Source organism: Perognathus longimembris, chromosome 6 (assembly GCF_023159225.1).
Source record: "Perognathus longimembris pacificus isolate PPM17 chromosome 6, ASM2315922v1, whole genome shotgun sequence".
Taxonomy (NCBI): domain Eukaryota; kingdom Metazoa; phylum Chordata; class Mammalia; order Rodentia; family Heteromyidae; genus Perognathus; species Perognathus longimembris.
In genome coordinates this window covers 15,446,735-15,470,345 of record NC_063166.1, presented here as the reverse complement: position 1 = coordinate 15,470,345, position 23,611 = coordinate 15,446,735, and the positions used below count along the sequence as shown (strand labels likewise).

General features: G+C 36.3%; 1 pseudogene; it reads left to right on the top strand.

The window, feature by feature from the left end:
• The first annotated feature begins 8,762 nt into the window (after positions 1-8,762).
• Positions 8,763-22,375, top strand: LOC125353569 (annotated as a pseudogene).
• Positions 22,376-23,611: the final 1,236 nt, after the last annotated feature.

The window sequence follows — 23,611 nt, the reverse complement described above, 5'->3', positions numbered from 1 at the left end:
GAGATTTCCAATATTATGTATCTGGAAATTTTTATTAGCAGAATTCCTTTGAACCCTTGTGTCAATACAATGCAACCAAGATGCATTGTGTTGGTACACTCCTTTGTTGAATGACAGCTCTTTTGTACAGTTACTTAGATATCATAAAATTATGGTTTTGAAAAGCAATATTTTTGTAGATGATACTATCTCTTCATAATGTGCATGTGTTCATCTATTGTGTTAGAGGTATCTTTACTTAATTAAGAATGAATATGAGCCTTAGCTGTTGTGACAAGAAACATTAATCAGCTTAATACACCAGATATAGGCACAAATGACCATCATATCTTGCTCCACTCAGTTACTATTTAACCCATCTACAGTAACGTATAAATATATGATTCATATTTGAATTGTGTGCCAATGATAGCTTTCTATACAATGTTTATTGTACTAGTGTGGGACTTGAGCTCAGAGCCAGGGCACTGTCCTTGAGCTTCTTTGCTCAAGAATAATGCTCTATCACTTTGAGCGACAGCACTACTTCCATTTTTCTGCTGGTTCACTGGAGATAAGAGTCTCATCGACTTCTTGACCTTCATTGCCTTTGATCAGCAGCCCTCAGATCTCAGGCTGCTGAGCAGCTAAAATCTCAGAATAAGGTACTGACACCCAGCTCTACCTAATTTTTGAAATATTGAATTCATTGATCTGTTTTTTTTCATTGAGCCTAGTGAATTAGATAACGAGAATATTAATTCCTATTTTTATTTAGGTGTTAATGTTTTGTGGTAGTGAGGTTTTCATTCATGGATTCACACTGGTTATAAAAAGAGAAAAGAAACTCTCTACAACTTGAACAGTGCCCTAACTGGTCTTCCTTTAGTTAAATTTACAATAGGGTTGCCACTGTAAATGAGTCAACCTCAGACTGCCATCCTACTACTAACACCTCCTATAAAATTAGGATTATAGTAGCATGCTGTCACATCCACGTTGAAATGGGGAATGTCTCACTTGCTTTTACCAGGCTGTCCTTGAACCATTATAACCATGTTCTTCACTTCCCAGGTAATGAGTATCACCAGATTATACCTCCATAATTATTAGATCCATTTGGGTACTTGTTTTCTAATTAAATAATATGATGTTGATTCTTGTATGACTTAAGCAGAAGGTTAGTCTTTGGTCTGTAAAGTCATTTTCTTATCTTCTATCTTTCAATTGTATAGGTGTAATTGAAAAGTACTCACTCATTTTAGTAGACAGCAAATCATTCCTTGACATTAATAATCACGCCAAATATTTGTGTAAGTGAAAATCTCAAAGAGATTAGCGGAAACAGAAGAAGCAGAAAGGACTAAGTCCATACATATGTGAGAGCCTCCTAAGAATGTGTAACCCATAATACATAGCCACTTGTTCTCTATCTGTTCTGGAAACTTACTGGGTTTTATCAATTAAGTTTTTTCAACATCTGGCACCGGGCACATGTGGCTCATGTCTATAGTCCTAGCTATTCAGGAGACTAGGAGGAGGGCATCCAGTCTGGAGTCAACAAAGGTAGAAAAGTAAGTTAGTGAGGTTCATATTGCTATCAGCCGAAAAGCTGGAAATGGAGATGTGGCTGAAATGGTACCACAAAAAAAGAAATAAAGCTGGCCAGACGTTCACAGTTCATTTTGTTCACGCTTAGCTGTACTTTTAGTCCGTTCACATTCAAATGTTATGGATTTACACAATTATGCATTGGCAGCTTTAATTCTCTCTTTTGCTTGAAATGATACCTGTAGTCTATAATTAGCATTTAAATTTAGTTCTATAATTAGCATTTATATTTTCCCATAAGTAACATTATAAATCCCTTCAATTCTTAATTTTCACATTCAATAATTTCTTTTCTTATCAAATCTCAAAATTTTTTCATTTATTTAGAAATTTCCTGTTTTATTTCTGAATTTTAAGTTACTGGTATAGCTGAGTTCTTTAAATTTTGTGTTTCTCGTGTATACTGGTATTAGAACTAGGAAATTGGAAGGGAATACCAAAATCGAAAGACACAGGGTAAAAAAAAGACAAACAACTACAAAAGCAATACTTAGAAACTGTCTGATGAAAATGAACTGAACAACTGAACAACTCGTGGGGTGGGAGGGGGAAGGGAGAGAGGGAGGGGGGAGGGGGGAATGAGGGACAAGGTAACAGTACAAGAAATGTATCCAATGCCTTATGTATGAAACTGTAACCTCTCTGAAATTCAGTTTGATAAAAAAAAATTAAAAAACTCTAAAAAAATTTGTGTTTCTTATGCAATTATTTAACAGTATTTGTCATTATTAGTTTACCAAATAGATCCTGCTCATACTTTGATTTAAAAGCATACACTAGTGATTAAATTGCCTATATTTCATGTCCATCTCTATGCATTTAAAATATCCCCACAACTGGTAACTATTTTTAGTTGAAGTCACTCCTAGTTTTATGAGGTGTCCTAATGAAACTCATTGAAATCTATTGAATAATAGTAGGGTAAGTATGGGGCAGTAGAAACTAGAAAGTAATAACCTTGGTTAATCTTCTTAAAGCACAAAATGTCAGTATGTGGAATACTATGACAAAAGCTCTTTGAGAGCTTAACATGAAATAATGAATACCTAATAAATTAATTATTTGAATGGAAGATAAGTCTTCCTTAGGGTGAGAGATATTGGGAAGGAAAAGTAATGGAGGTAGTAAAGAGAGACAAAGTGAATATGGCACTATAGGTTATATACATGTACAGAAGAGTGAAATCTGCTGCAATTGCTGTGTGAAAAGGAAATGGGGATGAAAAAAAGAGTGATGGAGAGAAGTCTGATCAAGCATATTGTAAGCATGTATGGAAATGTCACAATGAAAACACTCTCTACTAGTAATATGACCTAACAAAATATTTTAAGGAAACTTTTTAAAATATCTAATGAAAATCAATATTTACATTAGAAAAGTTTTTCTTTGTTTTTGGCAGACTGAGGTTTAAACTCTTGACTTTGTGTTCTTTTATACTACTGGAGGCAGACCCTCAGCATATATTTCTCTGGTTATTTTTGAGATAGGTTTAAATTGGTTGTTTGCTTTTTGGTTTCTACTCAGGTCCTCATGCTCTTGCTCAGCTTTTTTTTTTTTTTTTTGCCAGTCCTGAGGCTTGGACTCAGGGTCTGAGCACTGTCCCTGGCTTCTTTTTGCTCAAGGCTAGCACTCTACCACTTGAGCCACAGCGCCACTTCTGGCCATTTTCTGTATATGTGGTGCTGGGGAATTGAACCCAGGGCCTCATGTATACGAGGCAAGCACTCTTGCCACTAGGCTATATCCCCAGCCCATCTTGCTCAGCTTTTTTAAGAGCTGGCTGTCAACCACTTGAGCCCTCATTCAGTGCTGCTTTCTTCAGGTTAATTGAAGATTTGAGTAACAGATTTGTCTGTCTAAGCTGGCTTCTAACTGTAATCTTTTTTTTTTTAATTTTTAATTTTGCCAGTCCTGGGCCTTGAACTCAGGGCCTGAGCACTGTCCCTGGCTTCTTTTTTGTATTTTTTTCTCAAGGCTAGCACTCTGCCACTTGAGCCACAGCGCCCCTTCTGGCCATTTTCTATATATATGGTGCTGGGGAATCGAACCCAGGGCTTAATGTATGAGAGGCAAGCACTCTTGCCACTAGGCCATATTCCTATCCCTAACTGTGATCTTATACCTCAGCTTTCTGGGTAGATAAAATTATAGTCATGAGCAATCAATGACTAATCAATTGTTTCCCCCCAGACTCACAGATCAGTAGATTTATAATTTGAAAATATTCAAACTATACTCAAAGAATATACTCTAAATGTATTCAAAGGTATTTTATATTCAACAAATATTTTGAATCTTAAAGATGTCAACTTTAATAAAAATTTTGTTCATTGATCTTCACCTCTCTGGTAACGTATTATTTCGCTAAACAAATCGATCTTCATTTATTCCATAGTAATGTACATGTTTTCCTACATGTTTGCAGGAACGTTTATTATTGAGCATTTCACACTTAGCTCTGAATATACCTGGAATCCTTTGAATGAATAGTAGAAGGGAGAGTACAAGATCCATACCAAAGAACTATTCAGTAGTTCCACAACTTTTCACTGAAAGACCATGAGGAGAGCACCCCACCATTGCAATGCCTCATTTATCCTAAATCACATGCCTATTCACACATGTATCTTTGTCTAGATAATCCATACTATGCCAATATCGTACTTAATATCATAGACGTTGGTGATGAATATAGGCTCTAGCTTTCTTCTTCAGGTTGTGACTTGTGGTCATGTATATTTTTGTATTATAATTCAATTATTTTATCAGTTCCACAACACCTGCTTGAACTTTAATAGTCATCAGGCTGAGTTTACAGATGAATTTGAGGAAAATTGATGTCTTAAAAATATTGCAATTTCCATTCCATTCTATGGCTCATGCAGTGAGTTCACATCTGTGATACTAACCCATTGATTTGTGGAAAAGAAAAGAATGTAAGTTCAATGCCAGCCCAGGAAAACATTCACAAATCTGCATTTCCATCAATAAAAGCCTGAGCAGAGGAGCTGGGAAAATGGTCTAGTGTTAGAGTGCTTGCCTTGTGTACATGAATCCCTGGGTTCAATTCCTCAGCACCACATGTATAAATAAGCTAGAAATAGAGCTGTGAATCAAGTGGTAGAGTGTTAGCCTTGAGCAAAGAGAAGCCAGATACAGTGCTCAGGCCCTGAATCCAAGCCCCAGGACTGGCAAAAATAAAAAAAAATTTTAAAGGCACTCTTTTAGTTCTGTTTTAATAACAAGAGACTTATCTGTAGAATAAAATAGAATGGGATTTCATTCCCATTTTCATCTGAAAATTTTACTGTCTCCTCTTCTCCTCTCCTGTCCTTCTATCGTCTCCTCCCCTTTCCCCCCTCCCCTCCCCTCCTATTCTCCTTCTCCTCTCTTTTTTCTCTCTTCTCTTTTCTCCGGACAATTTATGTTTGCAGTACATGTTACTATTCATGATTCCAAACCCGTGTGGTTTAGAATGTGTGTAAGGCCACTCTGATGGCCTTCCGCAGTTGTGGGGGTTGCTTGATCAGAGCCCTTGCCCTACCATGATTGATTGTGTGCTCCCACTGCGCCTAACTTTGGGTGATTATGGAGACTTGAGTAAATGGTCAGCTGTGCATTCAAAAAAAAACAAAAAACGCCAGAACTGGAGCTGTGGCTCAAGTGGTAGAGTGCTAGCCTTGAGCAAAGAGAAGCCAGGGACAGTGCTCAGGCCCTGAGTTCAAGGCCCAGGACGGGCAAAAATAATAATAATAATAAGATTAAAAAGCTGAACAGAGTGGAGTGTATTTATAATTCACCTTTGGAAAAATATACACAGGAAGATCATGGTACAGATTAGGCCCAGCATAAACATAAATGATACCTGAAAAACTGAAGTAAAAGGGTTATACCTAAATGAACTCCATGTTAAGGAAACGATTGTTACATCACAGTTGTAACTACTTTCAACGTCCCATGTGTATCTGTACCTTCTATTATTGATGATGTTCTTTTATTACCTTCCTGTGGGTGTACCTACACTTTCTTTGTAATCTTATCTGAGTATACTGGAAACCGTGTATACTGGTATTAGAACTCAGAAATTGAAAGGGAATACCAAAACTGAGAGACACAGGGTAAAAAAAGACAAACAACTACAAAAGCAATACTTGCAAAACTGTTTGGTGTAAGTGAACTGAAAAACTCAAGGGGGAAAAAGGAAAGGGGGAGGAGGGAAGAGGGTATGAGGGACAAGGTAACAAACAGTATAAGAAATGTATCCAATGCTTAATGTATAAAACTGTAACCTCTCTGTACATCAGTTTGATAATAAAAATTTGAAAAAAAAGGCTTATGGCTAAGTAACTATCTGGAAAGTCTAAGACCCTGATTTCAAACTGCAGTAAAACCAAAAATAAAATAACATTTCCAATTTATGAAAACGGTAATATTCTCAAGTTATTTAAGTTCATTTTACCAGAAAATTATGTTGTGGATGTCAACACAGAGATACTGAAAATATTTTATTACAGTGTCAAAGTATTACAAGTTTTTTCAGATGATAAAAATGTTATAAATTCATACTTTTCCTATTTAATTTGCTTTAGGCAGTGGGCAATTCAAGTTGTGCAACTGTTCCCTTATGATACTTTTTGGTACAAAACTAGTTACGAATTGCATTGTCTTTTACATTGGCTAGAAAATGTTGTATGATAGTATTTTAAATGAAACATCAATGATCACAACTTATTACAAAATACCTACATTTTTCAGTTTTTCTATAACTCTATTTACCTGAAATATTCGCTTTTTCAGATAAATGAAAGATACTTAAGGATGATATGTGTTAAAATCTTTTTGAAATCGGAATACACATTGCTCACCCCTGTAATCCTAGCTGATCAGGAGGCTGAGATCTGAGGATCACAGTTCAAAGCCAGCTCAAGCAGGAAAGTCAGTGAAAGTCTTATCTTCAATTAAGCACTAAAATGCAGGGAGTGGGGCTGTGTCTGGCTTTCAGTATAAAAGATCAAAGACAGAAGCTCAGAGACAGATTCCAGGCCCTGACTTCAAGCCTCAGGACTGCTGCGCACGTGCATGCGTGCGCGCACGCACACACACACACTGTCTCTTCCAAAAAGAAGAAAGAAAAATATGGCATTGGTGGCGCATAGCTCTCAGTCAAAGTACTTGGGAGGTTGAGGAAGAGGATAGAGAGTTCAGTCCAGAAAAAGATTTGCAAGTCTGTAAAGGAATCTTTAAAAAAAAAAAATAGAAAGGGTTGGTTGAGGGGCAGAGGGAAGGCAGGAGAAAATGAGGAAGAGGTAACAATTTTGACAAGAAATGTACTCACTACCTTACATACGTAACTCTAACCCCTCTGTACATCACCTTGACAATAAAATTAAATAATAAAATTTTAAAAAGAAAGGATATGGTTAAAGCACAGCTTTGTTGATCTATTGAAATATCTAAAATAGTTTTCAAAGATAACTTTGTTGAGCTATGCCTCCAACATTTTCTGGGCAGGAAAAAATATTTTGCCAAAAAATTAAAAGTGAATTGTAGAAGTAGGATTCAAATGTAGGCCACCTGAGTTTAATGCCTACAGGATTACCACAAAAGTCCATGTGCTTTACTTAACAGAGCACAAAAGTATAGTAAGTTAGAAAATTCTTACCTGTATAACACTTTAACAAATAACATTAAGACCAATAAAAATTTCACAATAATTTTAAAACCATAAGTGTGAATACTTGAAATCAGTAACATTTTCCACTACTAAACCTATCTCTCCTGGATGGAATTTAAGGAAAAATGTCAAAACTAGAAAATGCAAAATTTATGAGCATGGTTAGAGAAATGTCATTATATGTTTTAATCGCCAGGATCACCTTGTGAGTTTTTCAAGGAGAACAATTAGATGATTTCTGGGAACTCTCAGAAACCATTTATTACTTTCACTATCATAATGAAAGACTGAAATAGCTGAAATCTGAGATTCAGTATCCAGGCCTCAAGATTAAACATAAAGATGACCACAGACATCTAAGTTTCTAGGAGGCTCCACCTAGACACACAGTTACTTGAAACTCATTCAAGTTTTCCTGTTGGACTTTCCGAAGTGCACGACTCAGCTGGCAAGGTGCTGCTTCTCATGTGGAGCTCAGACCCGCAGCCCAGGCAGCACCTGAGAGCCTGGCAGGCTCTGGGCTTCCTCTCCAGCTCCACCTGAGACCTTCTGCATGGGAACTTGTGAGTGTGCGCATGCGCCCTGAATCTTCACAATTCTCTAGACAGTTCGTGTGTCCTTTAAATTTTCCACAACCTTGAGCTACGGGCAACAGAAGCACAGGTTTCCCAATGCACTCTGCCTTCATATGGAAATTTCAACGATCCCAGTTTCAGCTGTCGGAGGAAATGAGAAAATGATTTCTTTTTTTCATTTAGCCTGTATGTGTTTGGAAAGACGCCACCCTATACCTTCCCTGAATAGCCTTAAGTGGCCCTGTTCTCTGGGAAAACAATGTTGTTAAAGTCTGTGTGATTCTAGAAGAGATGTCAGATGTTATGACAACCTTCCATAGTTACCTACACACCTAGAAGACAAGCAGTGAGTTTTCAAATCTTGAATGAGGAAGGAGGAAAGACTATGGGAATTACGACAAGACTTACAGTCTTCAAATTGCATTAGAGAACCAAGACTTCTAATTTTAACATGAGAAGGAGTATAGATCACTGAAAATGAGCAAGATTTACAAACCCTATTATTTGATTTATGTACATTTATTACACACGGGACATGAATTGATAACCTTTTAATTAAGAAATGTTGTTATTTGTATATTTATGTAATTAAAGAACCTTCCAAGCTCTTGAAAAAATTTCTGACATCTTTAGGTATGTGTTTATTGGTCAGGCAGTGATGAAAATCCGCTCTGCTGAGAGTCGCTGGAAGGCCTTTAATACCTGGGCTTCACATTTACTTGTGGTCTTCCTTTCTACTTTACAGCCATTAGTATGTATGTCCAACCTCCCTCTAGTCATTCTCGTGACAGGGGTAAGATCATGGCTCTCTTCTATGGCATTGTCACACCTACCCTCAACCCATTTATCTATACGTTGAGAAACAAGGATGTGAAGGCTGCCCTGAGAAGAGCACTGACTAAGGCGTTTTGGGTGAAGACACGATGATATCTGTAAAGATGGATGAATGCATTCACCCTTCAAAGAAAAATGTTGGATATGGAACTGTTGAGGAAACCAAGCTTCCATTGGCACGAAGTCCACGAGTGGACCAACGAAAAGCAAGCAACACTTGGCAACATCTAGACATCACTTTTCCACTTAAGAGCATGCCATATCCCTTCCCCCTCAGTGGAAAGTTTCATAGCCCTTTGCCATAAACCAGTGGAAAAAACATCCATATTAGCTTAATGTTTCTAGACAGGAGAAAATAAGCTTAGAAAAAGTCAGTATCATCGTCTGAAATGAAATGTAAACATCATACTCATCATAAATGCCCCATCTACATAGTCCAGACTGGTGTACAAGTTGTGTGTCTTCATGGAATAATAATTTGTTTCCATTGATTATAGTTGTCTTGTTGCCAAATGTACATATTGACATTTGCCTTAATTAAAAGTTTTGTGTGTATGTATGTGTATGTGTGTCTGTGTGTGTGTGTTTGTGAGTGTGGGAAGACAAACTAGATTATATTTGAACATGCTTTTGATTATTTCTCTGTTATAGTAAATTTAATAATTAAAACTGTACCTGTGTCCCAAAAGGAAAAAATCAATAATAAAATATCATTCTTAATAAGTTTCTCTTTGATGGTTTATAAAACCACAAATAATCACTAGCTTCAAATTATTATCACACTTTAATATGTGTCCCTAAAATTTCTTTTAGAAATATAACTTCCCAGAGTTAAAATGGTCTGTAAGTGTATCTAATCATTTATTTATTTTAGTTCTCTGTAGTTATTCCAAAGTAATGGATTGCAGTCTCTTCATAATGTATGACTGGAAGTCTTGAAAAATATGAAAATTTTTAATACCCTCAAGTGTGTTTTATTAGAATTTTTAATTTGGGGAAATAAATAAATATGTTAGTGGTGTGAATGCTGAGATTTTATTCTAATAAGTATGTGAATGAAATACTAATTATTTACCGGAGTTCAACACTGCCAAAAATTATGAAATATTGCAATTTCAAATATTGAAAATATGATCTAGTACAAAGCATATTTAAAATATCTCCCCCAATGAAGTTCTCTATCAAATTGCAATTATGACACACAATATATTTTAAATGAATGTCTCCATTTCTCCCCAGACATAAATGTAACTTGGGCTTTTCCTCAGATTATTCAACCATTTCTGAAACTTCACTTCTTCTTCTGACACTAATTAATCCCAACCACATGAGCTTTCATTTCCTCAAATGGATCCTATTTTGAATGTCTCACCAGAATAGCACATCCTTCAACGCAAGTCCTTCTCAACCCATATAATATCTGTGTCTGTATCCTCTTCTTAGTACCACATTGTGGACATACTGTTTGATAAATAGGCCCAACTGGACTTGGAGCAGGCAACACTTTTCCTAAAGATTCTTGTAACCATTTCCTGTCCTCTGTCCAATAATTGCAAGGGTTATTTTCCCGTCAGCGAAGTCTATGGAGCAAAATTCTTCTTTGTGGCTCCAAATGGTAAGAGAGATGAAGCTGAAGTATCAAGAAAAGACCTCTGGAAATATATTTGCAAATCCTAGATTATACAAGGGAAAAAATTTCCATTTCCTCAATTTTAGTATAATCTGAAAAAGTACTCTTGTTGTATTTGTTATCACGGTGTGTCTGCTAATACATGACTCATTCCCTCTTGGGACTCATATCAATAGGAAATAAAATATATCCTAATGTGAATTAATAAAATGTTTTTCTGTACTGACTTATTCTATTCAAGCAGTGCAGTTTTCAGTTGCAGTGTATTTTAAAACACAAAACAAAATGCTACACATTTTTGTATTAAACTTATTTAGAAGCCCAGACCAAATTCAAAGGAAATTAATATTGAAACTATTATTTTATATTAGAATAAACGTGGAAAAACATGAACAACATTTCACCATCCTCTCAATCTGCATGTCTCTGATTGATTTGTTATCTTGAACATTTTTGTGTGTACTTGTTGCTTTGATCATTTCAAGCTACTCCACCTTTTCTGTTATTAAAATCTTTTCGCTTGGGCTAGGGATGTGGCCTAGTGGTAGAGTCCTTGCCTAGCATACATGAAGCCCTGGGTACTTCAGTACTTACCACATAAACAGAAAAGGCCAGAAGTAGCGCTGTGGCTCAAATGGTAGAGTAATAGCTTGGAGCAAAAGATGCTCAGGGACAGTGTCCAGGCCCTGTATTCAAGCCTCAGGACTGACAAAAAGAAAAAAAATCTTTTCACTTCAGTATACAGTCAACATATTAACCCTATCTCCAGTGAAAAGTTATCAGATAGGTCTCTGTAAGGTCTGCCACCAGGAGAGCTTCATGCAGATGTCCCCACCCCCTTTCAGTCTCTCCCCAGTACCTGCAAGTTAAGTAGGTAATTGCTACACCTAGAAGTAGTTACCTCCCCCTTCTCTGAGGTCTCATCTGAATCCACCTAGCCACACCTCCCCTGCCCCTGCCCTGGATAAGGAATGGGCAGGCTGTGGTTCAGCCTTTCTCCCGCCATGCATCATCTCCACCACAGGCCAGCAGTTAGGGAATAAACTTTTCTCTTACAGTCTCATTTTGTAGTTTGTCTCTTCTTTTGCTGATTGCTTTCTTTGCTGTGCAGAAGTGTTTTAGTTTTACGTCAGAAAGAACTGACTTTACATAATATCATTTGCATATTTTTGCTTTCTTTATCTGTATGTCTTCTAATCTTATCCAAAAATTCCTTGCCCAGGTCAATATAAGGAAACGTTTCTACCATGAAAATAAAAGAAAGCAAAAATTCAGCATTCAATTAGATAGAAGGAAGTCAAATTACACATGCTTGCAGAGGAAATTGTCATATTTATTGAAAATCATATAGAATCCTCCAAAAATTGTTAGGACTAAAGAAGAATTCAATGAAGTTCCAAAGCTAACATAAAACAATCAATAGCTTTCCTATGTGTCAATATACAGCTGTTTTGAAAAGATAAAAAGTAACCCATTCTTAATAGCACAGTGTATATAATACTTACATAATATATAATATATTTATAAAGAATTAAAATTAAAAATTACATATAATGTATAAATATATCTCAGAATACATTTAACAAAAGGGATGTAAGAATTCCACAATGAAAAAAAAGAAAAGAATTCCACAATGAATACTATAGAATATTGGTCAAAGAAAATAAACATTGCTAAGTTCCCATACTACACAAAAAAACTTATAGAGTCACTACAATTCCTGTCAAAATATCAGTCACATTCTTCACAGTAAGAGAAAAAAAAATCCTAAAATTCACAATGAACCAAATAGACCCTGAATAGCCAGAACAATGCTCAACAAAAAGAATAAAGCTGAAGGCATTGCATGCCCTGGCTTTCAAGCCTACTACCAAACAGAAGTAACTAAAACTATATGACACTGGCTTTTTAAAAAAATGTTCCAAATGTAACAGAATTAATAATCCAGAAAAATCATATCATGCCTTTATAATCCCCTGTCTTTCTGTCTCTGTCTTTGTCTCTCTGTCTCTCTCTGTGTCTGTCTTTCTGTCAGACTGTCTGTCTCTCTAGTGAAACTGATCAAACACAGGGCTCTTCTTCCAGGCATTCTTTACCATTGAGCCCAATTTTTAAAACCATTTTTAAATTTAAATGTTGACTAATGCATAAAAACAAAAGTTTAGGTAATGTTTGATGCATGTACAGATTCTGATGTTTAAATAAATGCCTTCTCAAATACTCACCATTTCTTTTGGTGGCAAGACTTAAGCTTAGGATCTCAGGCTTATTAAGTAAGTAATCTACCACTTAAGACCCCTTTCACTAGACTTTTCTGTGGGAGGAAAAAGGTTGTCACATGTTTTCCTGTGGCTAGTGTCAGATTGAAATCCTCCTACCCATGCTTACTACCTATGTAAGATTATAGGCATATACCACCATGCCCAGCTTTGGGGATGGGAAGAATGTGATCTCAACCTTTTCTCTAATTTGGCTTCAAATAATCATCTCCCCTTTCTCTTTTTTCCTGGGATTACAAATATTATAACTCCTAAGATATACAGCAGGTGATTGCTATTTATAGTCACCCTATTATGGAATAGATCACAATAAATTCTTACTTCTAACTATAACTTAGTACCCATTTGTAATCTTTTTTCATCTACACTTCACACCCTCTAACAATCAAAATTCTACTCACATCATAAGATAAGATTTTTGAAATTCCACTAGTGTGAGGCCATATGTGCCTTTCTGTATCTGGCTTACCTCACTTACCTCTATGATCTGCACATCTAGACTTGTCTCCCATTGCTTATAACATAAACTCAAAATGGACTAAAACAAATGTAAAGGTGTGGGTCTATATTCAATTTTTTTTTTCAGTCCTGGGGCTTGGACTCAGGGCCTGAGCACTGTCCCTGGCTTCTTTTTGCTCAAGGCACTATAGCACTCTGCCACTTGAGCCACAGCACCATTTCTGGCCATTTTCTGTATATGTGTTGCTGGGGAATCGAACTCAGGGCCTCATGTATATGAGGCAGGCACTCTTGCCACTAGACCATATCCCCAGCCCAATATATTCAATTTTTGATAATCAAGTATCTAGATGACTTTTAAAAATTTAATTGCTTTCATTGCTAAGACTTGATCTCCTATTGAGGGTTCTTATCATAATATGATAATGTATTTTCCATAACCATAGACTATGCTTTGAATCCATTTGTGTTTTAATAAAAGTTACTCATAAAGGCAATTTTTCCAAACTTTACTTTTTTAGAAATACAGTTTTTATATATAGCTTAAAGCTATGAATGTTTAATTCTAAGATTCTCTGATTCTATGAGTATGAGTTCTGGTAAACAAATAATTTTACCAAATATCATCTCTTATTATATAGGCCTATAAAAGCATGCATTGTATTAATTGATGACCAATTAAACTGAAATTATTAAGGAAAATAACACAGGCAGGATTGTGACTCCGATGGACACTATTATGAAGCTCACAAATCCCTGGGTTCTCTCAAAACATTTTCCTCCAAAGCAAATTTTTAAAAATATTCCTTGTGGGAGGAGGTGGGAACTGGGGAGGGGGGGAAATAAGTAGGAGGTAACCAGTTGGATAAGAAATGTACTTGCTTTACATATGAAACTGTAACCCCTCTGTACTTTGACAATAAAGAAGAAAAAAATACTACTTATTGCAGAAATCTGTGAATTTAATCACAAGAAAACAAGTTATGGACAATACTCATTTTCCCTACATGAAACACAGAACTGTAAGGATTTATAAAACCACATTATTAATTAGTGACTTTCCACTGAGGCTATTCCTTGAGGGAGAGCCCAATAAAATCACATGCTTGGAACTCAAAATGTTTACCTAAAGCACCAGCTTTGTTTAATAAGTTGTTCCCTAGTGCCTGGGCAGCTCTGGCTTCATTGTAGGTATCATGGACTTAGTTAAACTGTCCCTAATCTATGTTCCCTATGAAAACACCTTGCTCCTATCCTTAGATAAAAAGTTTATTGCTAGATTCTAGAAAACATACTCAATATCAAGCACTAAGATCTGTTTCTTCTAAGATCAATATTGGTGAGTTAAAAGTCTTTAAATTTTTTTGAATTTCATCTAATATTTAAATAGTGCCTGTTTAATGTCAGTGACTATGCCAATCAGCTATAAAATTCTAAGTGAGATATGGAATTTCTCTTTATAAAATTAACAATAGTTTAAGTAGGCTGGAAAATATACACAAAAAGGGAGAATAATAAAGTTAAATAAATTATAATATATCTTAATGGATACAATCTGAGTTCCAGTACAATCTGAGTTCAGTTCTATTTGGGCTCGCAATTTTTTTTAGGAAATTTTAAGTGAGAAGAAATAATATTACTTTTTAAAGACAATGAAATATTTGGAAAGAAAATGAGTAGGGCATCTAACAGGAGAAATTCTAAGCAAAAGAAATAGTATGATTGTTTAAAACCAATAGCAGCCTTATAATATTATTTATTCATTTAGATTATTCTCAGTAATTCCTCATTATTAAACATGGCATATTACATGGAATAGAAGAAGTCACAATGAGAGATACTCCTGGAGAGGTAGTTTTATAACACCTTGTGCAAGATTCTGTTTAGTATCCTAGGATTTATTTTTGGACATCATTTTATAATAAAGTCAACCAGAAGATTAAGAAATAAAATGAATGATTTTGTAAGATGTGACTTGTATCATTCATCATTCTAGCATTAGCATGGAAGTTGGATTGGAGTTACATATAGCTGAAGAATGAAATGTTTCCAGAGATGAAGGTTTGAGCTAATCTACAGATGACAAGAGTTAATAAGTGTAAAACACAATTAACAGACAAAAGATTGACATTTGATTGCGTATACAGAAGACAGAGGTAGCGTGCCTTCTTAGGAACAGGTATCAGTGACAAAGAGGTAGTTGGGAGAAAAGATGAGTTATGATCAAAATATAAACAGTGGTAGTGCTTTAACTACCATACATTTAGTGAACTAAGAAAACATGAAGAAAGCTGGATTAGCTGCCTCCATTAATTGGACTCATTTCAGAAAAAAAAAAATTGACAAAATAAAGGTATGGGGGGGGAGTTGGAGACCATTTTCAGCAGATGATCAGAAAAGGACCTGGATTCAGAGACTAAGAAAGGACAATCACAAAGAAAAGAAAACATACAATAACAAGGGGTGTAGAGACAAAAGAACAGAGGTGTTCTAAAAGAAAAATGTCAGAATAATGTTATATATTTGAGAAAAGGAAGGGGTTGCAGAGAATCATAGATGTGTGGAACTACAGCAATAAAAAGAATGGAGACTAAATATGTACTAAGTGTGAAACAAGGGGTTCTCTATGTCTTTTAAGTGAATGAGAAGTATAATCTATATATTAAATAATATAGTTATATATTATGCATTTTAACACCATTAAAATAATCTCAGTAATTTCAGGGAACATTCCTGAATATAATCAAGGCAGTTTATGACAAGCCAACAGCAAGCATAACTCTAAATGGTGAAAAACTAAAGCCATTCCCTTTAAAATCAGGAACAACGCAGGGATGTCCACTCTCTCCCCTGCTCTTCAACATAGTACTAGAATTCCTAACCAGAGCAATTAGGCAAGAAGAAAATATAAAGGGGATACAAATAGGAAAAGATGAAGTTAAACTTTCTCTCTTCGCAGATGACATGATCCTATACCTAAAGAATCCCATAGACTCTACCCCCAAGCTACTAGAACTGAACCAAAACTTTGGCAAAGTTGCAGGATATAAAATAAACCTTCAAAAATCAAAGGCCTTTCTCTATGCTAATGACCCGAAGACCGAGGCTGAAATCAGGAAAGCAACTCCTTTTTCAATAGCCCCCAAAAACATAAAATATCTAGGAATAACCTTAACCAAAGAAGTGAAAGACCGCTATGATGAGAACTTTAAAAACAAAATTAAGGCTGAACTAAGGAAATGGAAAAACCTCCCATGCTCCTGGATTGGGAGGATTAATATAATCAAAATGGCAATATTGCCAAAGGCTATCTACAAATTCAATGCAATACCCATTAATATCCCAACACCATTTTTTAATGAAATAGAGGAAGCAATCCAGAAATTCATATGGAACAATAAAAGATCTAGAATAGCAAAAACAATCCTAAGCAGAAAGATCAGTGCTGGAGGAATTACAATACCCAACTTCAAGCTGTATTATAAAGCTATAGTAATAAAACATCTTGTTACTGGCACCGGAACAGGCCTGAAGACCAATGGAACAGAATTGAAGACCCAGAAATGAACCCACAGAACTACGCCTACTTAATCTTTGATAAAGGAGCTAAAACAATAGTATGGAAGAAAGATAGCCTCTTTAACAAATGGTGCTGACAAAACTGGCTCAACACATGCAACAAACTAAAACTAGATCCTTATATATCACCCTGCACCAAAATCAATTCCAAATGGATCAAAGACCTAGAAATCAAAATAGACACCCTGAAAACACTAAAGGAAGAAGTAGGAGAAACACTTGGGCTCCTTGGCGCAGGACGGAACTTCTTTAACAAAGACCCAGAAAGGCTACAAATCAAAGAAAGTTTGGACAAATGGGACTGCATCAAACTGCAGAGCTTCTGCACGGCAAAGGACATAGCTCGTAAGATAAACAGAAAGCCCACCGACTGGGAGAAAAGCTTTACTGGCCATTCAACGGACAAAGGCCTCATATCGAAAATATATGCAGAACTAAAAAAATTACCTTCTTCCAAAAAAAAACCTCAAAGAACCTATAGCCCCCTCAGCAAGTGCTCTAAAGACTTACAAAGAGACTTCTCTGATGAGGAAATGAGAATGGCCAAGAGACATATGAAAAAATGCTCTACATCACTGGCCATAAAAGAAATGCAAATCAAAACAACATTGAGATTCCATCTCACCCCAGTAAGAATGTCATATATCAAGAAAAATAATAATAACAATTGTTGGAGGGGATGTGGGCAAAAGGGAACCCTACTTCATTGTTGGTGGGAATGTAAACTGGTTCAGCCACTCTGGCAAGCAGTATGGAGATTCCTCAAAAGGCTAAATATAGAACTCCTCTATGACCCAGCAGCCCCACTTTTGGGTATCTATCCAAAAGACCACAAACAAAATCACAGTAATGCCACCAGCACAACAATGCTCATCGCAGCACAATTTGTCATAGTGAGAATCTGGAACCAACCCAGATGCCCCTCAGTAGACGAATGGATCAGGAAAATGTGGTACATATACACAATGGAATTTTATGCCTCTATCAGAAAGAATGACATTTTCCCATTTGTAAGAAAATGGAAGGACTTGGAAAAAATTATACTAAGTGAAGTGAGCCAGACCCAAAGAAACATGGACTCTATGGTCTCCCTTATTGGGAATAATTAGTACAGATTTAGGCAATTCATAGCAGAGCATCACAAGGCCCAATAGCTATACCCTTATGAACACATAAGACGATGCTAAGTGAAATGAACTAGATGTTATGGAAACAATTGTTATATCACAGTTGTAACTACTTTCAACGTCCCATGTGTATCTGTAGCTTCTATTATTGATGATGTTCTTGTATCACCTTCCTGTGTTTGTACCTACACTATCTCTGTAATCTTAGCTGAGTATATTGGAAACCGTGTATACTGGTAAAACACACACACACACACACACACACACACAAATACATAAATCAAATAAGAAAGTTTCTTCTATTTATGACTGTTACTGCCAAGTGAAAAATCATAGAGAGAATTCCCATTGAGGACAACACACAGAGAGTTCACAGCAAAGAGAATGGAAAGAATGAGTTTCCAAAACACAAAGTTTTACATGAGTAGCAGATACTCTATTTCATGTATTAGTATGAGGGATCGGAATTAACCCTTTTTTCTTCAAGGTATCCTTGAACTTTATGAGGTATGATCTTATTCAGTTTTGGACTATTTGACATATCTGCTAAAATATTCAATTGGTTTAAAGTATTGTACTCCATTTAGACAGTCTCATTAGAACAATTGCTAGGTTCAATATATATTGATTAATTTAAAAAAATAATCTCAGTAAATGAATATGATTAAACATGTAATTTGGCATGGCATTTTATACACACATGTATACACACATACACATAGAAACAAAGTGCATGAGAGAGACAGAGAGAGAGAAGAAGAAGTAGTAGTCGTAATAATTTCGTTTGTGTCTAGGTAGGAAATCGAGGGACTGATCTATGTTTGCTCATTGAAGTGAATGGCAAAGCCTCCTCCCAAGAAACAAGGAGAAAACTGTTGAGAGAAGATTTGTATAATAATTTCAATTTCTTCAGAGAAGTTTATATAATATATTAGAAGAGCCAGATTACTGAAAGTACATGTGTTTTCAAGAAAATAGTTTTGACATGAGAGTTCAAAAATAGGAGGACAAAGTTCAGAAATGTTTTATAGACACTTGCATATCACCCAACATGTTTACTTATAGGTACATTCTATTTACCACAAATGAGGGAAAGCGTGCAACTTTTCTGTCTCTGGGTCTGGCTTACTTCACATAATATAACTCAAGTATTTTTATTACCTTACAAATGGTAAATATCATTCTTTCCAATGAATGAGTAAAATTCCATTTGGTGTATATACTACTTCTCTTCATCCATTCATCCATTGAGGGACATCTGGGCTGATTCCGTATCTTGGCTATGGTGATGCTGCAATGAAAATGGTTGTGCTGGTGGCTTTCTGTAACCTTGTTTATGTTTTATAGGATAAATGCCCAGGAGTGGAATTGCTGAATCACAGGTACTTCTATATTTAGTTTTTTGAGGAATCTCCATATTGTTTTCCAGAGCTTTCTAACCCACCAACAGTGCATTAGAGTTCCCTTTTGGCTGCATCCTTGCCAGCATTTGTTGTTTGTTTTCTTGATAGTGGCTATTCTAACTGGGATGAGGTAGAATCTCAGTGTTGTTTTGATTTGTATTTCCTTTATGGTGAGAGATATTGAACATTTCTTCAGGTGTCTATTGGCCATTCTCCTTCTTCTGAAAAGCCTTTAAGTCAGTAGCTCATTTATCAATTGTGTTGTTATTTCTTTAAGGATTTAATTTTTGAGGGTTTAATGTTTTGAGGTATAAGTATAACTGATAGATTCCATGCATATCTCAGACAGTATAAATGTGTTGCAAGACTAGGTCAAAGACCAGCAAAATCAGCACTGGGAAAAGGATACATCCAAGGGGGATTCAAGGGGAGAGGCATAGATGAATGAAGGGGTAAAGGAGTAGAATGCAATCAAGCATTCATTGTACATGCCACAAAATTTAGAAAAGTGAGAGAAAAGAAAGCCCTATTTTTCTCTCAACCCTGTTGCCATACTGTGTTAATTGGAGACAGGGCTAGAGGTTATGAACGTAGGCCTCATCTAGCCCTAAGAATATTCTTTGTAGAAAATCTCCGTAAGTTTGTGTCAATGATTTCCTCAAAATAAATTATAGGAAAAATGATAAGATACCTGTTTATGTGGTTTGTTTTTAACCCTTTTTCCCAAGGTTTAAGGCTTAGTAAACAGAACAGACTACCATATCTGATGGAGTAACTCATATAGCTTGATGGCTTATGTTTGGTCCATATAGATTTGTAACCACACTTGTTTACTCCATTCAGTAACTATTATTTAATTCCTATAAATTAGATTCCTTGTCAAGGTTGGAGGAAAGATGATGTTTCAGAGATGAAAAAAATAATCTTCACTAAGTTTGAGAAAATTAATGACAATAATACTAATTTACCTTTCAAAGTGTCCATTTTTTAAATATGCTGATGACATGATTCAAGTAGTAGAAAATATGAGGTCCTGAGCACAAATCTCAGTATCAACAACAAACAAACAAACAAATAAATAAGCCAAAACCACTTAGAATAATTCTGACAGTCACACTAAAATTCTATAATAATAGTGCATTTCAAAAATAACTCCTCCAGCAATTATGTTATATCCAGCATGTAGGATTGTTTTTAATCTATGAGTTGGTTATTTCTAAGAAATAAATTTAATGAAAACATAGCTCTGCGTCCTTCTAAAGATTTGAAAATTAAGTGGTATTCTCTAGGACAACGTGTTCTTACTCTCCAGATCTCTCAAAGATCACAAGTCAGGATTAAATGCTTGGTGTCATGTTATTATTTTTAAAAATATTCTTATTTGATTTGTAATGGACACCTAATAATTACACATATTTGTGGAGTACAGCGTGATCTTATAATTTTCAGAAATGTTTCACTCTTCAAGGTTGCACTTGAGAGTTCATTCCAACCAACCAAACATAATCTTTAAAAAAAAATTATTGCCAAAGTGATGTACATAGTGGTTAGAGTTATGTAAGTCAAGCAATGAGAACATTTTCTTTTGAACAGTGTCACCTCCTCCCTCATTTTCTCTCAGTTCTTTCCCTCCTTCTAAGTTACATAGTTCATTTCCAACAGAGTGTCTAGTGGGTTTCACTGTTGAATTGGTTCACCCTTTGTCCCACCATTTCTATGCTTCCCCTTCCTCTCTCCATTTCTGATTAACTTATGTACAAGACAAAGAGTATGGAAAAAAATGAAAAATATATGACTGTGCTTTAATATGACACCTCTCCTATATTTGCCTGTAGGATTTTCCTATATCCATTTCTGAGAGCCTATGAGTAACTTCTTTTGAGACATTTAATGCATGAAGCTTGGCACATCATTACAATACTAAGGTACCATATATATGATGATGATTATGTATCAGTGTCATTTTTAAAGATTTATTGAAAGAAAAAAATCACTTCCATCTTTTCAATCAAGTTTTCCAGCACTGACAACTGAAACTATGCTTCAAAATAAAATGCTAAGGACTTTTTGACCACACTTCAACTTTTGAGTTCTGAATTGCAAATGCTTTTTTGCTAATATGTTTTCCCACCACTCAAGATTAACCACAATGTTGATGATTTTATCCTAATATCAGTAACTCTAGGCTAAGGAAACCATGATAATTGACAAATAGTTATCGTAAACACCACATATTATTTTCTTGTTCTTCTTTGGCTTCTTACACAGAAGTAAGCTTTGAATCATCAGTAACTATTATCAACTTGACTTCAGAGACAGGATTTCTCCTCATGGGGTTTTCTGATGATCGAAGGCTTCAGATTTTATATGCACTGCTCTTTATGGTGATATACCTGCTGGCTTGAACAGGCAACCTCCTCCTCATCACCATAATTACCTTGGATCCTCGTTTGCATTCTCCCATGTATTACTTCTTGAAGCATCTTTCTCTCTTGGACCTCTCTGTCACAGTCCCCCAGTCCATTGCAAACTCACTGATGGGCAACGGTTACATTTCTCTTGGTCAGTGTTCTGTAGGTGTTCTTCTTCATTGCCCTCACTGTGATGTATTACGACCGGTATGCAGCCATCTGTCAACCACTGCATTATGAGACCATTATGAATTCAAAGGCCTGCAGCCGGGCGGTGATGGCTGCGTGGAGTGCTGGAGGTCTTTCGGGGCTAGCACACACGGCTGTGAACTTCTCTATTCCTCTTTGTGGGGAGCGTGTGATTCACCAGTTCTTCTGTGACGTTCCTCAGATGCTGAAGCTAGCCTGTTCCTATGAATTCGTCCATCAGTTTGTCACGGCTGCCTTCACAACCTCCATGGCGTTTCTCTGTCTCCTCTCCATCATGCTCTCCTATGTTCGCATCTTCTCAGCCGTGCTGAAAATCCCATCCGCCGAGGGCCGTACCAAGGTCTTCGCCACTTGCCTCCCACATGTGTTCGTGGTCACCTTCTTCCTCTCAACCGCAGGCTTTGAGTTTCTGAGGCCTCCTTCTGACTCCCCATCCGCTATGGACCTCATGTTCGCCATATTCTACACTGTGATCCCTCCCACACTCAATCCGGTCATCTACAGCTTGCGAAACGAAGCCATGAAGGCAGCTCTGAGAAAGGTGCTGCCTAACGAAGAATTTTCTCAGAGAAAGTTGTGTTTAAAATCCCTATTTAAACTCTAATAAAATGGCCCTGTATGTTCCAGATTGGGCAAAGGTTAAGTCATTTTTTTCCAAGACTCCATTCCATCTTTTCTATGAGGGGGAAAGGGAAGGAGAGGGTGTTGGTTGTGGGGCTTGAACACGGTGCCTGGGTGCTGTCCCTCAACTTTTGTGCGCAAAGCTGGCACGCTGGCACTTGAGCCACAGCTCCACTTGGGTTTTCTGGTGAGTAATGGGAGGTAAGAGTCATGTGGACTTCCCTACCCTGGCGGGCTTGGAACTGTGATCCTCAAATCTCAGCCTCCTGAGTAGCTAGGATTAAAGGTGTGAGCCTCCAGTGCCCAGCAAAATTTTCTAATTTTTATATTAGTCTCAGGATATAATTTTTCCAAAAAAAAAACCTTGCTTCTAAGGATAATGGCTTTTTTCCATTCCTTCAAGCCAAGTATTAATTTAGTACATCTTTTTATTTTTATTTTATTTTATTTATTTATTTTTTTTTTTTTTTTGGCCAGTCCTGGGCCTTGGACTCAGGGCCTGAGCAGTGTCCCTGGCTTCTTTTTACTCAAGGCTAGCACCCTGCCACTTGAGCCACAGCGCCACTTCTGGCCATTTTCTGTATATGTGGTGCTGGGGAATTGAACCCAGGGCCTCATGTATAAGAGGGAAGCACTCTTGCCACTAGGCCATATCCCCAGCCCCAATCTTTTTAAAAAATCTCTGTGAAATAAAGGAAAAGTAATTGGCTTGTGGCATGACCAACATATTTATAGTTGGATTTAACAAATTAATCCAAAACTGACATCAGTTAAGTCAACTATATTTATGCGATAGCAAAGCAGGAGTGTACATATGTAATTTCCAGTAGACTTCAAAGATTCTTATATATGATACGTATACTTATTATTGTATATGATACTTATATAGGTATCTCCCTTCTTATTAAATATTAGAATAGTGAGTTGCACAATGTATTCTGCCTGTAATAAATGGAAAAGTGCTTTATATTCATTATTTTCTAAATCCCAGCATATAACTCTTCTGCTATATTGTTCCCTTTCTACTAATGATAACACTAAATTTGAAAGAAATTAATTTTCATGAAGTATTACAAATATAAAGTAGTAAAGTTGCAATTCAAACTAGCAGTTTTCTTCCTCCATCTCCTTTTTATTTCCTTTGTCAGTGGTGGGGCTTGAACTCTGGGCCTGGGTGATGTCCCTGAGCTCTTCAACTCAAGGCTAGAGCTCTACCACC